This window comes from Leopardus geoffroyi, chromosome B2, assembly GCF_018350155.1.
Source record: "Leopardus geoffroyi isolate Oge1 chromosome B2, O.geoffroyi_Oge1_pat1.0, whole genome shotgun sequence".
Classification (NCBI taxonomy): Eukaryota; Metazoa; Chordata; class Mammalia; order Carnivora; family Felidae; genus Leopardus; species Leopardus geoffroyi.
Window position 1 is genome coordinate 70,243,738 of NC_059332.1, and position 18,730 is coordinate 70,262,467.

Consider the following 18,730-nt stretch of genomic DNA (forward strand, 5'->3'; position numbering starts at 1 on the left):
CCAATCACTCAGGGCTAGATACTCTATGCCATAAACCTGTTGACATTGTTCAAACTAGCCAATCCTAAATCTGCTTATCCTGATTCACCAGTTTCTTACTATGGAAACCACAATAAAGATTATCACCCATGTTTTCCCCTACTCCTTCTGCTTTCTATCTGACCCAGGTGCTTCCCCAAGCAGCCCTCCATGGCATGGTATGCCCTCTGCCCTCTTGGGATCTGTCAATAAACTATCTTTTCAAGAGCAGTTGTTCTGTGATGTGTTGGCCTCACCTTACTGGAATAATAACAAATCCTATGTTTAAAAATAATATCCCAGATTGCATAATATTCCCAGGGATAATAATGGTCATTTATTTTGGTCTGAGTGAGCATTTACACTCTGGCTGGTTTGAAAGGTGTCAACGAGTTTCCTAAATCAAATTGTGCTCAACCTCCTCATCTCTACTCTTAAGCATCTAGAAGAGAGTGGGCTGTAACATGTAGGCTTATATATGAGTGAAGAAGATAGAAATATGCTGAAATGAGAATGCTGAGCAGCCAGGGGATTGACTGGAGGAATATGAAAAATGAAGATACCCTCATTTAGTTACTCTTCTGACAGTTTCACAATTTTACATAAGGCCCAACCTTGGCATTATATTATCTCCAGATATTTCCTCATTCACAATTTCATATTTTCATAAAATAATTCTTTTTTAATAAACAAACATCTGTTTTTATTAGAACAGATATTTTATTATTGGCACATTTTGATTTGCTAATCTAGTGTGCCTTACCCTCACTCAAAGGGAAAAAATGGTAAAGTAAAAAATGTCTTATCCATATGAGGTAAAACTTGGCCAGAACTCAGCTCTCAGGATAGATTAAAGGCTGGTGATATGAAAGAAGCAGGCAACTCAGTGTTCAAAAGTCTAAATTTAAGAGATTTCTGGAACTCAGAAGCCAATAACAAAGGCTCTCACACTCGTTTTTACCAATCTTCAGTGAAGATCTCCAGGTTTGATGAACTTCCTGTGAGCACTTCATAAAATATATCCTACCCGAGCCACCTACACTTTATTCTCAGCAAAGAAGTCAGAGTAAGCTCATAAATCAAGTCATGTCACTCCTCTGCTCAGAATTCTCCAGTGTCCCATATATACTGGTATAAAAGATAATACCCTTACATCACCTATAAGGTGCTCTGCTCTCTGGATGCCCATTGTCTGTCTGACCCCATTTCTTTTCCTGTCCTCCTCACTTCCTCTGCTATAGCCACTCTGTCCTCATTGTTCTAGAGTATTCTGAGTATGCCCTTGCCTCAGGTCTTCTCCACTGTTGCTCTCCATATCTGAGCATTCTCTTCTTAAATATCTATCTGTACCCAGATAACTGAAAATGGCTAGAGACAAACACACAGCTCTACATTTCTGAGGTCTTCACAAATGCCATTTTCTCTCTGAGGCCTGCTCAGACCACCCTACATCAACTTGCAGGCTTCCCTGTGATAAACATCACTAACTTTCTTCCCTGCTTTATTATTCTTAACATTTATCAACTTTTTACACATCACATATCTTATGTATGTTATTATTTCCTATCTACTGCCACTAGAATATATGACACAGTACAAGAGTTTTTGTCTTTTTGTTCTTTGTCTTACGTTTTATGTTCCTTAGCATATAAAGCATGCTAAATGGTGCCTGACTTATATAAGCTTCAGAAATATGTGTTTAATTGAATAAGTGAAAACACTGTGCTAGATACTTTAAATACAGTTAAGACTGAGTAGCTATTACTCTCCTTAGAGAAATCCAAAATACAGGTAAGCGGTAGAACAAATGTTTTAATTATCCCTTTATCTTCAACACACATTTATAAATCTACATTATTAGGAGGAAGGGTGACTGATACCAAAGTCATGGTGTCAATGACATTGAGAGCTCCAACGACTGAAAACAAAATGTCACTATCTCTCAGAGGAGGGAGCACCTCTCCTGGTCACTGAAGGACGGCAAAGACATGAAACCATTGCAAATATGATAAACGGGCATTCAGATCTGCCAGATATAGCCCCATGTTAAATATTCACAGCGATTCAAAATTCAGATGGATACCTTAAAGATTACTCTTATAAAAATTCTGTAGAGATTCTCTAAATAGTGTTCCTGATTTATATAAAAAAATTAGATTTGAAACAAAAAATTTTAAACTCGTTGCTCTAGTCTTCATTTCCTGAGTTTCTCACCATGTGTCAGGCACTGTGCTTGGAGCTGGGATACAAGGATAAAGAGGAATGAATCTCAAGCTTGTAGTAGAGAGTACACCTGTCTGCTCATGAATAATTTTAATAAAATGACAAAAGATTTCATACCTTAAAATTACTTATCATAAACTCCTTAAAAAGGAATGTAAATTCCTTATGGAGGAATACTTGTCACCAATAAGAGGTTTAGGAGAAAGCACAGATTGCTATAAAGTAAAGCATTACTTGGTATTAGGACAATTCTTGTTATTTTTTTCCCCTACTGCTTACCCTCAAAGAAACTCCACTGCTGTAACTCAGTCCTCTAACATCAGTGATTACCATACATGTACCTTCCAGGTATACTGAATTTAATTTTCCCCAAGCACACCAGGCCCTGAGTTAATTTAATTTATCACATTATTGGGAACCTAACTTTCATGAAATTCCCTTTCTTCCCTTCCTTATCAATCAAACCGCTGTTTATCTTTCCTACCCTATTCACATGTTACCTCTGTGAATTATTCCCTGAATTCCCCAGCTTGTCAGTCACTCCACTTGCCCATCTGTGCTTTCATAATTTGTGAAATCATTTAACTAGTATTAGTTGAGTACTTCCTCTGTGGCCCATTTCTAGAAGCTTGGGAATGTCAATGTAAAGAAAACAACAAGAAAAGTCCCTTCCTGCCCGAAATTTAAAATCTAGGAAGTGGATTGTGCCATAAAGAAATAAATATGAAAAAAAAAAAAAAAAAAAAAAAAAAAAAACGTTGAAAGGGGCGCCTGGGTGGCGCAGTCGGTTAAGCGTCCGACTTCAGCCAGGTCACGATCTCGCGGTCCGTGAGTTCGAGCCCCGCGTCAGGCTCTGGGCTGATGGCTCAGAGCCTGGAGCCTGTTTCCGATTCTGTGTCTCCCTCTCTCTCTCTGCCCCTCCCCCATTCATGCTGTCTCTCTCTGTCCCAAAAATAAATAAACGTTGAAAAAAAAAAAAAAAGAAAGAAAGAAATACGTTATCAAATGGTGATATATGCTATGAAAAATAAAGTGGCACAATATCACAGACTCTTTCCCTGATGTCCCTATTACTATAGACGGGATGGAGTAGACAGAAAGGACTCTGAGGAAATGGCATTTGAGCAGAGACTTGAAGAGAGTGGATCATAAAAAAAAAATCTAGTGGAAAATTACTTCAAACAGAAACACTTGCAAAGGCCCTGAGGCAAGAACATGTTTGGGAGCTCTAAGAAGAGCAAGTAAGTCAATGTGTCCTGAACAATGTGATGGTGGGGAGAGCAGTGAGACAGAATTGAGTCAAATCATGTAGGGTCTTCCAGGTGATGACCTTACTATGGTAAGGACTTTGAAAGTTATTGTAAGTGTAGAGAAGCCACAGAGAGGTTTGGACACAAGAATGGCATGGTCTAATACTGCAAGATTAATGTGTCTGCTCTGTACAGAATAGATAGTAGGGGCAGGAGTGGAAGCAGCAAGACGGGTTGAGAGGAGATTAGTACCGCTGAGAGATAATGGTGGCACTTACTTTTTATATTTATTCATTTATTTTTTACTGTAAAGTGCTTAAAGGTGCACTTTGATATATTCATTTTTTATTTTCAATTCTAGCAAATGCCTGGTGTATACTAGATGTTCAATATGTGCTTATGGAAGGAAGGGGGAGAAGAAAGGAAGGGATGGTAAATAATAAGCAGATAATGGGTTTTAGGATTCTTGAATCTAGTTAAAAGGAACAGATGAGAAAGCATTCCTCTTTTCAAGCAGCAGTACAAAAGAAAAGGCTTCATTTTTTTTTTTAGTGAAACAAATTTGTTTTTATATTCAAAAATTGAAAATGTTAGATCCTACTCATGTCCTAACACTAAATGAATATACAATCATGAAGAAGGCTTTATTTTGCAAAGACTGACCAGTTGGTTTTAAGAAACCAATTGTTTATAGGAAACAAGAAGGAAAAATGGCTTATATTTATTGGAGATGGGTATGTCTTTAATAAGAGAGATAGTTATCTCCATCTTCTCCCTTAGTGGGTGGCACTGTGCTCTCTTGGGCTTTCAGAAAGTCAAGGTCATGGAGCAGATGGTCCATTACTGGGGTAGAATAAAACAAGACAAATCTGTCATCTGATAATAGTTTAATTTGGGAAGAAAATTTTCACTTTCACAGATGTACTTGAAATTGGCACAAAAAAGAGAACATGTTGAATTTAAATCAATTTCTCTGATCCCTTATGTTTTCTGTTAACTGTTAAAGCATTAGTCAAATGCTTTTCTGCTGTATTTGGCAAAATCACAATGAAGAATAAACTTTAATCTTAAACACAATTATTAATCATCCCAAAAGCATTTTAAGCACGATTGTGTTTGGTACTTCATTTAACAACCCCAATTCAGGCCCTGACACAAGAAATTTAACATTGGATCAGTTTCACTCATGAATCAATCTCTTGGATAGGACAATCAGGAAAAATGGGCTGATGTCACTGTGTCTGAGTCACTGGGTTATGCTGTAAAATTAAAAAAAAAAATTAAAGCATGTGATTCACCTTGCCTAGAAATGTGGTAAGAACATCCTGATAAGTAATTTCAAATGGCTGAAACATCTCAGAAGTTGGGGATAAAAACATACTCACACTCAGACATAGGCTTAAAGTGCACATTTAGAGATGTCTGAGCATGGGATAAACATTTAGGAAACTTCCACTTGGAATATCCTTAACCCTTGGCACCTTATTTCACAGTCTTATTTTTACATTACTTTGTGGGATCTGTTTTAATCTTAAGAGTATTTGTTGGTAAACGGCAATTCTATTTTTGAGTTGTTCAGGTGGAAAACATTGGGTCTCTTTAATTCCTATTTAACTCACATACTCCACATCTAATTCATCAATAAATCCTGTCAGCAATGCCTTAAAAATGTATCCAGAATCTTCCTACTTCTCATCCCTCCATTGCCATCATTATCTCTCTCCTGGATTATTGCAAAAGCTTCTTAACTTGTCTACCTGCTTCTACCCTAGTGGTCCCCCTCAGCGACCACTGGGATGCAATTAAAACAGAAGTTGTACTATATCCCTCCTCTCCTCACATTTCCATGGTGGTTTGCTATCAGAATAAAAGACAAAGTCAAAAGGATATATGGCCCTGTGTGATCGGTGTCATCAAGACCCTATTACCTTTCTAACCTCATCTCCTACGATTTCCCCCTTATTCACTTTGTCTGCATCAGCCATACTGATATCTTCGTCATCTCTGGCATAAACCAGATATACCCTTGCCTTAGGACCTTTGTATGTGCTGTTCTCTTTCTGAAGTGTTTGTCTCCAGGCATTTGTACGGTCCACTACTTTATCTCTTTCATGATTTTATTGAAATATCACACACTCAGTTTGGCCACCCTCTCTAAAATTACAATATAACACCACACATGATCTCTCTTTTCTGTTGTATTTTCTTACTGGTATTCATTCCAACATAATAGACTATATATCTTACATATCTTTTACATATCTTGTCTTTTCCCCAACTAGAATAGAAGCTCCAAGAGGGTACAGCTTTTTTTCTATGTTTACTATTATATCCCTAGCAACTAGAACAGTGCCCATATTGAGGATTCAATATATATTTGTTGAATGAATCACTTGATTTGTTTATTATTTTGGATTATCCTTATCCAAATAAATTTTGTTTATAAATCATAATCTAGAAGGCCTAATTTAGGGTTTGGGCCATATAGAGCATTTGTGAAAACCCTTGGTCCTTTGCCTTCAGTCATAAAGTGAAAGGAATAAAAAATATCAGAAATATGAAGAGCATGAAATTTAGCAGGAGGAAAGGAAGCATAATAAACTCACAGGTTTATTATGTCTCTAATAAAGGTTAGAGGTTACTAAACCAAGAGGCTTGAATTCCCTGATCCTTAGTTATAACTTAGGTAAACCTTAGAAACTAGAATGGAACACCTAGAAAAGGTAAAAACTAAGTTTTTATCCCATACCCCTACTTCTTCTATATGTTAGACAATTGACTCAAACTCTGTCAGTTTCTTCTTCTGCAGTGATGAAACTATATTAGCTGATTCCTTAAGGCCTTTTGTTAAGCTCCACTGCCATAACTGCTTATTTAGTAATTTTTTTTTAAGTAACAACACGAATATGAGGAAGGCTTCACCATTAAAAGAGAGTTTATGGTAAGAATACTGGGGATTTTACAAAATTTTTTATATATTGAAGAAGCAACTCTTAAGAATGTATGAAACTGGATGTAGGGCTTAATAGAATCAAAAGTTTGAGGGCCTTTCACTAGAGTTCCATCATTAAAGTGACCGACATCCAAGTCCCAGGCTCTATGTACCTCAGTTCACATCCTCTAAGGAATACATGACTAACCAAGTGTTTGTCAGATGTTCATCTCAGTCCAGTTATATATTGCTAGAGAACCAGTATGATGTGATAAAACTATGGTTCCTGTGGCCTCACCATTATGGATGGGTAGACTGTTCTTAGAGAAAAAAAACAAGAAAGATCCCCACAAAGTATCTATGGAAACTTTAAATCCCAGTGTGTCTAAAACAAGATTTGACATTAACACCAGTTATGATATCACACAATGGCGATACTCTAGTTAGATGATAATTTTTTTTTTTACTCTTTAATCATCAATATGAAGGTCAATAATTCTTTAAAGTCAAATGGCAGGTTACTGATATGATAATTAATCTTGGATAATTCTCAAACTAATCTTTAGTCAATATTGATCTCAGTAACTTTTACAATTTTATAAATTATATAAACATTAATGTACTTTCTCCATTCCCCCAAGTTACCCAGACCTCACATTAAATAGAATCCTCTTCCGGTTCATCTACTACTCATGATCCAACCAAGATAAAATTTCCTAGACATAAAAAAATGGATTTAGACTATTTTAATATGTTTTTATTATGTGGTCAATATTTCTTTGTGACTAGATATTTTAACATTAACGGTAAAACATTACTGTGACTCCTTGATCCTTATTGCCTCACCACCTCACCAGTGTCTGAAAGTTTTATTTTAGGGTTGATCTGAAAAATAATAAAAATATATTTCTAAGTGTGCACATGCTCATGCTAACATGTGTGAATGCATATTTTCTCTTTCCCTTTAAACCTAACAGAAGCAAATACAGTAAGTTTTAAGTATCATTTGTTTGACATCTTAAAATATTATCCATTCTTTATTTTAGGATAAGCTTCTTTACCCCTTCATTATACAAATCTTGCCAAACAGATATAGTGCTAAATTGATTTGGAATAGATTGTGAAATCCCAAAGAACTGTGTATTCTTGTCACTCTTTTGGCAAATTTAGTTTAATTTGTAAATAAAAGGAAAAAAAATCATTCAAGGTTGTTTTGAGAGGCAGATTTCTATTCTGATTTCCCTGAAACAGACTCTTTGGAATCTCTGTAGGCTGAGTGCTTATTCTGATTTCTAAGTTTCTTCTACTGATATATTTTATTTCCCAGATAACACTGGTAGAAATTAAATGCTTCATTGCTTTGGGGAAAATTTTACAGCTTGCTCAATAGTTTATATTTAAGATACCTTTTTCTCCCTTGCTTTTCCTTCCATTTGACAAGCTTCAGGCAGAATTTAAAGCAGGAATCCAATATACCTAAATGTTACAGTAATAAGATAGAAATGTTTTTTCCACAGAATCTTTCCTTAAAACTTACTGCTCAACAGTGCCCTCTCTTATCCCAATAAGTTTAATGAAATACATAAGTTGTTTCCTTTCAGCAGAAGACTTCAAAAAAACTAGAAAAATCTACAATATAAGCTTTGAGAAACAGATAATTATATCAGAATGTAAGCTGAACACCAATAATAGGTGTTGAATAGATAATAATTACTTCAAAAATAGGAAATATTAATATACTGTAATGTAAGACTGTTTTGACAAGGGAATAATGGGCAGGAAATGGTAATAAATTTTGTCATTATAATTAAAGTCTTTTTTTCCCAAAAAAAAACCTTTGTTTTTCACCTTTGAAGACATTTAAAATTGCGATAATTCCTCATAAGAAGTACACAAATAATGAAAGTCTTCTAAGAGGCAGGGTAAAAGACACTAAGTTCATTTAGCTCAGAAAAGAGCCTGAGGGGTTGATATACTTTCAAACATTTGGAGCACTGTTCTAAGATACTAGTGACCAGTTGTCCTCCATTACTGTGAAGGGCAAACCAACAAACAATAGGCTGAAATTCCAATGAAACATGGGAATACATCTCTAAGTGTCTAAAATAGTAAATCATATACCTAAGTGTATATTTCACTTAAAAGTTTTAAAAATTACCAAGCTCCAGAACAATTAAATTAGCTTGAGAACTGGCACTTTTCAAAAATTTCTCAGGTGACGCTAACATACAGTTAAAGTTGAGAACACCAGTGTGAAGTAACAAGTGTCTATGAAACGTACTGCATTGGAGCATATTAAAATTTGAGTAACTAAGGTGCAAAGAAAACATGCCCATCATTCTCTAAACATGCTTGTATTCAAATCCCATCACTTTAAGAAGCTCACTCATTTTTTCCATATCTGTAATTTCAGAAGGATAAAAATGCTATTTGTGGTCCAGAATTCAAACATGGATTTGAGGTAGTGTTCCTTGCTTCCTGTAAGGGGTTACTCACTATGAAACCAAACCCACCCTCCTAAAATTAGCAGAAACAGAAACGTGTTTAGGTTGCTAAGTATCTCTGACTCGGCACTCTGAGATTCACCTGCTCTTTAGAATTGTATCATTTTTTACTATAATGCCCGTACCACATGTCTGGGCCCTACAAAAACACTGCCCTCATCCCACCTCCAGCACTTTGGCTCAACTTTGTGTCCTTTCCCTTTGGAAGCAAGCTGGAACTCTTAGAAAGAATAACAGGCCAATAAGAGATCATCTAAAAACCATAAATCCAGACATGTTGACAAAATTCAAAATTCTGTTTGCATCAGAGACAGCTTATTTGCTGAAAAGGCGGGCCTACGACTGCCGACTCCATCTTGTTCTGTGTCCTTCACCTTGACCACGCCTCCTCCCCTTGAGTAACCTCCCGCTCACCTGCCTAACAGGACTTGGACCCTTCCCCAGCCAATCAGCTGAGGCCACAGCCATTACCTCACCAACTGCCCCTAGGCCCCAATAAAACCTTTGTCCTTTTTGCCCTTTTGAAACTCGCTCCCCCTCACCCCCCATCACCACTGCGTCGGTGCAGGTAGGGGATTGAGCTCGAGCTAGCTCGAATAAAGGCTCTTTTGCTTTTGCATCTGACTCAGCTCCCTAGTGGTCTTTGGGGATCACGAATTCTGGGCATAACATTTGCCAAACCTGTTCCAATTCACCCACTGCCTTGAAACAACTATACTCCACCCACCAATAAAGCACACGTGTAAACAGCTGACTAATTTATTTCATTTGCCTTTACTTTATTTATTCCCATATGGCAACTTCATAGTCTTGCCACAAAGGTATATCTTCCTATTCTACTTGATATCTTGTTAGTTAAATCCAAGGTAAGAAGATTCAGTGCTTTAGTTTTTAGGAGAAGAGAAAAAAAAACAGGATGATGAAGATAAGGAGGAGGGAGAGAAAAAAAATGAAGGATGAAGAGAGGAGAAAGAAGAGAAGCAGTAGCAAAGATAATGAGGAGGAATGTGGGAGGGGAGGTAGGAGATTTAAAATTAGAAGTGACCCAACTATCTGTTGTCTGTAAAAGCCCACTTTAAATATAATGATTCTAATATTTTAAGAGTAAATGAATGAGAAAAAGAGACACCATGCTAAACGCTAATCAAAATAAATCTGGAGTTGCAATATTGATTTCAGACCAAAAGGACTTCAGAAGAAAGAAAAGATTGAGAGATAAATAGGAGCATTATAACATGATAAAGAATCAATTGTCCAAGAAAACATAAGAATCCTAAAGGTGTGTGCATGTAATAAAAGAGTGTGAAAATACAAGAGACAGAGTTTTTCAGTAGGGTTCAAGGTGGCAACGTAGGAAGACCCTAAACTCCACAGACACACCAAATCTACACCTACATACAGAGAAATTTCTCCTAAAGAAGAAATGAGGGCTGACTGAACAACACAACAAAAGATAGAGAGACTACATAAAGAATGGCAAGAGAGAGACACTGTAATGCAGGGAACCCCCACTCCATACACTACAAACTACAGTGGGGAAGGATAGTTCTAAGAGATAATGAGCAGATCTGTTTGTCCTGAGGCACAGAAAAAAAGGCCAAGGTTTAAAGGGCAATTACAATACAAAGGAACCAGCCCTAGAACCCTGCCAAATGGTGGGGAAGCTAGTAGAAATCATTCAGTCAGAGGGACTGAGGAGTACCATGGTTTATGCTGCCCCTCCACCTTGAAAGCATGCATGGGAACAGGGTCTGGGTGCCCCAGCCAGCCTACTTCCTTGGGAAACCCAGGCCCCTAGCCCACTCCAACCCCAGCCATTCCACCAAGGCAGCCCCTGCCATCCTGCAAATGCACCCCTATCGTGGCACATATTGGGACACTCCTGGTCAGCCTTTGCTACAGCTCCAGCCATCTTTCCAAGGTGACACAGATGTATAGACCCCAGAACACTTCTGGCCCACACCACTTAAGCTCCAGATGGCTTGCTAAAGCACCCCTGGCTAAGAGAGCTCTGAGACCTCCTGACTCATGCCTGATTTGGCTTCAGTCACCCCACCAGGGTGTTCCTTGCACTGAGTGACCTGGGAATCCTTGGACTGTGCCTGCCTTTGTTTCAGCCCTGCCAGAACACCCCTGTGTAGAGCACACTAAGACCCTATGCCCACATCCCACCTTGGCACCAGTTGCCAGGGTACCCACTGTGCTAAGCACTCTGGGACACCCAGGCTTGGACCCATGTTAGCTTCAGCTGTCATGCCAGGGTACCTTCTACATCAAGAGCCCAGGGACAACTCCAGCTCTCACCCATGTTAGTTTTAGCTGTCCTGCTAGACCACCCTCTGTGGAGAGACCTGGGACCCACTTGCTTGCATTCACTTCAGTTTTAGCTGTTCTGCCAGAGTATTCTCTTTATGGAGAACTCCAGGACCACTCTGGCCAATGTCCACCACAGCTCTGGCCATTTCCCAAGGGCAGCCTCAGCATGGAGTGACTTAAGACCCCCACCCACACTAGCCACAGCTTTAGTCAGCCAAAGTCACCAGGCGCACATAGCCTACAAAGTGGACAAAAATACACAAGACCTTATTTTCAAGTTTACAGGTAGCTGTTTCTGCTAATTCATAGAAACAAACACAGAAATTTGGGCAAAATAAGGAGACAGAGAAATATGTTCCAAATGAAAGAACAAGAAAAAACATCAGATAAAAAACTAAATGCAGTGGAGATAAGTAGTATGCCTGATAAAGAGTTGAATGTAATGATCATGAAGATGTTCACCAGATTGGAGAGAAGAGTGAAAAAAACTCAGAACTTCAACAAAGGAATAAAGTATATAAAAAGAACAAGAATTGAAGAATATGTAACTGAAATGAAAAATGCACTAGATGGAATCAACAGTAGATTAATGGAGGCAGAAGAATGGATTAGCAATCTGGAAGACAGGGTAATGGAAAGAACTCTAGCTGAATAGCAAAAAGGAAAAAAAAAAAATGAGGATTCTTTAAGGGATCTCCTGGACAACATCAAGTGAAAAAACATTCACATTATAGAAGTCCTAGAGGAAGAAGGATATAAGGGCAGAAAGCTTATCTGAGGGAATGATAGCTAAAAATTTCCTAGTGTAGGGAAGGGAAAAGACATCCAGGATCAGGAATCACAGAAAGTCCCAAACAAGATGAACCGAAGGATGTTCACACCCACCAAGAAACACAAAAATTAAAATGTTTCAAATTAAAGATAAAGAGAGAATTTTAAAAGCAGCAAAAGAAAAGCAGTAAAAAGTTACATACAATGGCAACTCCATAAGGCTATCAGCTGATTCTTTTATTAAAAACTTTGCAGGCCAGAAATACTCTACCTGTCAAGGTTATCATTTAGAACTGAAGGGGAGATAAAGAATGTCCTGGACAAAGAAAAGTTAAAGGAATTCATAACCACTGAACTGGCCTTAAAAGAAACATTAAAGGGACTTCTATAAGCAGCAAAGGCCTTCATTAGAAGAAAATTATGAGTAAAAAGATGTAAAATATGACAACATATACATAAAATGTGGAGTGAGTAAAAATGTTATTTTATAATGTGTTTTAAGTGACTAGCAACATAATACAGACTGCTACACACTTAGGCTGTTATATATGAAACTCATGGTAACCATACACCCCAAACTTATAATAGATACATATAAAAAATAAAGATAAGTCCAAGCATAACAATATAGAAAGTCAATAACCACAAGGAAGAAGGACAAGAGAAGAAAGGAACAGAGAAAAGCTACAAACAGCAGAGAAAACAATTTTTAAAATGTCATAAGTACATACCTACTGATAATTGTTTTAAATGTAAATGGTCTTAATGCTCAAATCAGAAAACAGAGGGATTGAATTTAAAAAAAAAAAAGCAATAAACAAAAAACATGTATCTATAGGCTGCCTACAAGAAACTCACTTCAGACCTAAAGACACATAAAGACTGAAAGAGGATAGAAAAAGATATTCCATGTAAACAAAAGTAAAAAAAAAAAAAGCTTGGATAGAAATTCTTATATATTTATATTAGACAAGATAGTCTTCAAAACAGAGCTTGCAAAAAGAGAAAAAGACAGACATAACATAATGAGAAAAGGATCAATCCAACAAGAGAATATAACAGTTGTAAATACCTATGCACCTAACATTGTGGCACCTAAATACATAGAGCAAATATTAATATACATAATATACAATACAATATACAAAATATAAAATACAATAATAGTAAGGGATTTTAATACCCATTACAATCCAATAGGCAAAAAATCAATAATAAAACAGTGTCTTTGAAAAACACATTAAACCACATAGACTTTATAGATATATGCAGAACATTTCATCCAAAAACAACCGAATATACATTCTTTTCAAGTGCACGTGGAACATTCTCCAAGATAGATCACGTAATCGGTCACAAAAGAAGTCTCAATAAATTCAAAAAGATTGAAAGCACATAAAACACCTTTTCTGAACTCAACAGTATGGAAGTAGAAATCAATCACAAGAGAAAAACTAGAAAAAACATGTAGAGGCTAAACAAAATGCTACTAAACATCAAATGGATCAATGAAGAAATTAAAAAGAAAATAAAATACATGTAAAAAAATGAAAATGAAAACACAGGAGTCAAAAATATTTAGGATCCAGGAAAGTTCTAAGATGGAAAATTATAACAATTTGAGGAAATTTGAGGTCTATCTCAAAACAGGAACATCTCAAATAAACATTTTAACTTTATATCTCAAAGAACTAGAAAAAGAAGAGGAAACAAAGCCCAATGTTAGTAGAAAAAGTAAATAATGAAGATTAGAACAGAAATAAATGAAACAGTGACTTAAAACAATAGAAAAAAATCAATGAAACCAAGAGCAATTTCTTTGTTTTGTTTTGTTTTTGTAATATTTATTTTTGGGATAGTGCAAATGGGGGAGGGGCAAAAAGAGAGGGACAGAGGATGCACAGTAGGCTCTGCACTGACAGGCTGACAGCAGCGAGTCTGATTTAGGGTTCAAAATCACCAACCATGAGATCATGACCTGAGCTGAAGTTGGATGCTCAACCTGCACAGTGCCCCAAGAGTGGGTTCTTTGTAAAGTTAAAGATAAACTTTTAGCTGGACTCATTAAGAAAAAACCGAGAGGAGCCAAACAAATAAAACCCAAAACAAAAGAGAAGTAACAGCTGACAATAAAGAAATTCAAAAAATTGTAAGAGACTACTCTGAATAACTATATGCCAGTAAATTGGACTATTTAGATGAAATGGATAAATTCTTAGAAAAAATACAATCTTCCAAAACTGAATAAGAAAGAAACAAAAATCTGAACCGACCAGATGACTTCTGAAAAATCTGAACCAAACCACATGACTTCTACCAAATGTCCTCCCATCAGGGGAACCTCCTCTCCCTGTGTGGTCCCAGGACCCTGAGGACCTCACTCTCTGCTCCTGGGGATTTGCCCTTTCCACCAGAGCACCACCAGGTATCAAGCTGCAGAATCTCTGACTCTGTATTTCCCTGTTATAGAGTCCTAATGGTATTTAAACCCTCTCCTTTTCCCTTTCTTGTTCAGACCCTTGTGGGTGTTTCCACTCTTTCTCTTCATCTGCTTTCAGAGGAGTGCTTTTCCTGTACTCTCCCCCATCTCTGTTCTCTCTCCACAATCAAACACAGATCACTACCTTCTGCAGCTTCTCTCTCCCCCAGTTAACCTATCACTGTGTACGGTCAAGTTCTGTGGCTCAAGTTATGCAGATTGTTATGCTATTCCTCAGATCAATTTTCCAGGTATGGAAAATGGTTTGCTGCTGATCTAGTTGCATTTCAGGGATGAGAGAAACAGAGAACGTCCATGCTGTTCTGTCATCTTGGCCCCTCCTCCCTAAACAGATTCATACTTAATTAAAGATTTTAACACCTCTTTCATTATTTGGTAGATCAAGCAGACAGAAAATCAGTAAGAATATAGGTGACCTAAATAGCACTACCAATCAACTTGATCTAATTGACATTTATAGAACACTTCATTCAATAGCAGAGCTTTTATTTTTTTCAAAATTACATGCAACATTCAGCAAAATACACCACATTTTAGGCCATAAAACACATGTTAATAAACTTAAAAGAATAGAAATCATACAATGTATGTTCCCAGACCTCAATGGAATTAAATTAGAAGTAAATTATAGAGAGCTAGAAAATGCCCAAATATTTAGAAATTAAATAACATACTTCTAAATAATTGATGACTCAAAAATCCCCAAATAAATCTTAAAATATTTTTTACTAAATTAAAATTAAACCACAACATCAAAATTGGTGGGATGAAGCAACAGCAGGGCATAGAAAGAAGTTTATAGCTTTCAGTACTTAGAAAATAAGAAAGATATAAAATCAAAAACCTAAGATTTAACTTTAGGAAGTTAGAGAAAGAAGGGTACTTTAATCCTAATTTGTCAGGAGAAAAAAAGAAGTAATACAAATTAGAATATAAATTGATGAAATTGAAAACAAGAAACCAATAGAGAAGACTGTTTTAAAAATCTGGTTCTTTAAAAATATTAACAAAATTAATGAACATCTAATTAATCCATCAAGAAAAAATGAGACAAGACACAAATTACCAAAATCAGAATCAAAAAAAGGGATCAACACTACTAATAATAAAATACTACAAAAGACTTTATTTTTGCAAATTTGATGTCATTAAAATAAACAAATTCCTTGAAAAACACAAACTACCAAGATTCATGCAAAAAGACACAGAAAACCTAAATAGCCTGAAGTTACTATTAAAACTGAATCAGTATTTTAAATGTTCATTTGTTTTTGTTTTTGGGAGAGACAGGGGACAGAGGATCTGAAGCAGACTCTGCACTGACCATAGCGAGCCCAATGTGGGGCTTGAACTCCCAAACTGTGGATCATCACCTGATCCAAAGTCAGACACTCAACTGGCTGAGCCACTCAGGAGCCCCTGAATCAGTATTTTAAAACCTTTTAAAAATTAGTTACCAGACTCAGATGTTTTCAGTGATGGATTCCACCAAATATTTAAGGAAAAAATGTACCTATTCTCTACAATCTTTTCCGGGAAAATATAAGCAGAGAAAGTATGTTCTAATTTATTCTCGGAAGCCAGAATTACTTTAATATGTAAAACAGATGGCATTACAAGGAAGAAAACATCAGAAAAATATCTCTCATGAGCACAGATGCAAAAATCTTCCATAAAACACCAGTAATAAAATCCATCAATATGTAAAAAAAATTTACACACCAGGAACAAGTGAGATTTATCCCAGACACTTAAAACTTGCTTAACATTTGGAAATCTACCACTGTAACCCACCATGTAAGCAGGCAAAGATGAAAAAGAAATATGCTGAAAATACATTTGACACAATCCAACATCCATGATTAAAACTCTCAGTACTCTAGAATAGAGGGGAACTTCTGCAACTTGATAAAGAATACTTACAAAAAACCCTATACTTCATATCATAGTTAATGATAAAAGAGTTGAGAAAAAGAGAGCATCTTACCATTTCCTACTGAAAGCCCTAGCTAGTACAATAAAATAAGAAGGGAAAATTAGACTAGAAAGAAAGAAAGAAAACTGTCTTTATTTGTAGATGACATGAGTGTATAGAAATACCCAAAGGATCTGTAGAAAACAGTCTTGGAAATAATAGCAATATCACACTATACAACATCAGTATACAAAACACAGTTGCTTTCCCATATACCAATATGAATAATTGAAATTTGAAATTCCAAAAAGTACTATTTTCAATAGCACAAAAAAGGGAAATGCTTAGGTATCAATGTAACAACATGTACAAAACTGTATTCAGAAATCTACAAAACATTGATGGGTGACATCAAAGATTTAAATAAATTGAGAGATATTCCATGTTTCCAGAATGAGACTCAATATTCTTATGATGACAATTTTCCCCAAATTGTTTAGTCAACATAATCACTATTAAAATCTGAGCAAGCCATTTCACAGATATCAACATACTGTCTAAAATTTATATGGAAAGACAAAGGATATAGAAAAGTCAATAAAATATTGAAGAGTGGTAACACTGGAGGACTCACAGTATTTGATTTTAAGACTTGTGAATCTACAGTAGTCAAGAGAATGGCAGATGGCATATGTTAGGAGCCAGGTTTCTCAGTGTTGGAGTAGGAAGTTATGGACAAGCAGGGGGAGAAGTCCAGAATGACCAATGAGGTAAAGACATCAGTATGAACTCATGTGTAGCTTAATATAAATATGTATAGATATGTGCATGTATAAGTATTATTATAAACATATATATGTATTATAAAAATATGTATACATATAGTTTGCTCTGTCAGCTGACAGGGCCTAGTAATGCTGACACCCAGGTAGCAAATAGCACAACTAAGGCACAGATCTTGGATTCTAATACAATAAAAGGAAGTAGGGCTCCTTAACAAAATGACCTAGAAGGCTGTCAGTGGATATACAAGATGCACTTGGATAATACTGCTATAAACGTCAGGGTGCAAACATCCCTTTGAATTAGTAGTTTTGTATTCTTTGGGTAAATACCTAGTAATGTGACTGCTGAATTATAGGGTAGTTAGTTCTATTTTTAACTTTTTGGGGAACATCCGTACTATTTTCCAGAGTGCCTACACCCATTTGCATTCCCACTGACAGTGCAAGACAGTTTCCCTCTCTCTGCATCCTCGCCAACACCTGTTGTTTCTTGTGTTGTTAATTTTAGCTATTCTGTTAGGTGTGAGGTGATATCTCAATGGGTGGGGGCATGGGTTAAATAGGTGATGGGGATTAAGAGTGCACTTGTTATAATGAGCACTGGGTAATGTATGGAAGTGTTGAATCACTAAATTGTACACTTGAAACTAATATTCACTGTATGCTAACTAGCTAGAATTTAAATAAAAACTAAAAAAAAGACGCACTTGGAACATCTTGTAATGCTAAAAAAACACCCTCTGAAAAACAGAAACCAAACATACAAACAAAAAAAATACATAATGATGCTATGTCAAAGAGATACAGGAGTCAACTGAAAGAGTTCTCAATAGCCAATGCTAGAACAATTTGAACAACAAAAAAGCACTTCTATTGGATGATAATACAAAATGTAAAATAATTATTGATGAGTCTATACTAATATAAATGAGTGACTGGATAAATAAATCAGGAGAATAGATAAATTTCTTACTCAGAAGAATTCCAAATAGTTTATATAATATTCCTTATTCACAGAGGTAAAACACAATTCCCCATTCCTTAGTGTGAGTTGCATACAGTTACTTCCTTCCAAAGAGTATAGTATGGAAAAAAAGGAAAAAAGAATAATATGGTGGAGAAATATGACAAATACTTCCTCAGCCAGGAGTTCAAGGGAACCAAAAGTGATAAGTCATATTGATAAGATACACTTGATCATGATGAGTATGGTACTTTAACTTGTGGGTTTTCTCCCCAAAACCCATCACTGAGAAACTAACACAGCCAAGAGGAAGTAGGACACATCACAAATAAATGGATGTGGTATCCGGAATGGGATCCTGGAATAGAAAAAGGTTATTTGGTAAAAATAAAGAAAATCTGAATAAAGTATGGACTTCATTTAATAACATAATAACATTGGTTCATTAGCTGTGACAAATTACTAACTATAGTAATACGAGACGTTAATGATAGAGAAACCTGGGTGTAGGATATCTGGGAACTCTCTGTACTCTTCATAACTTCTGTAAAT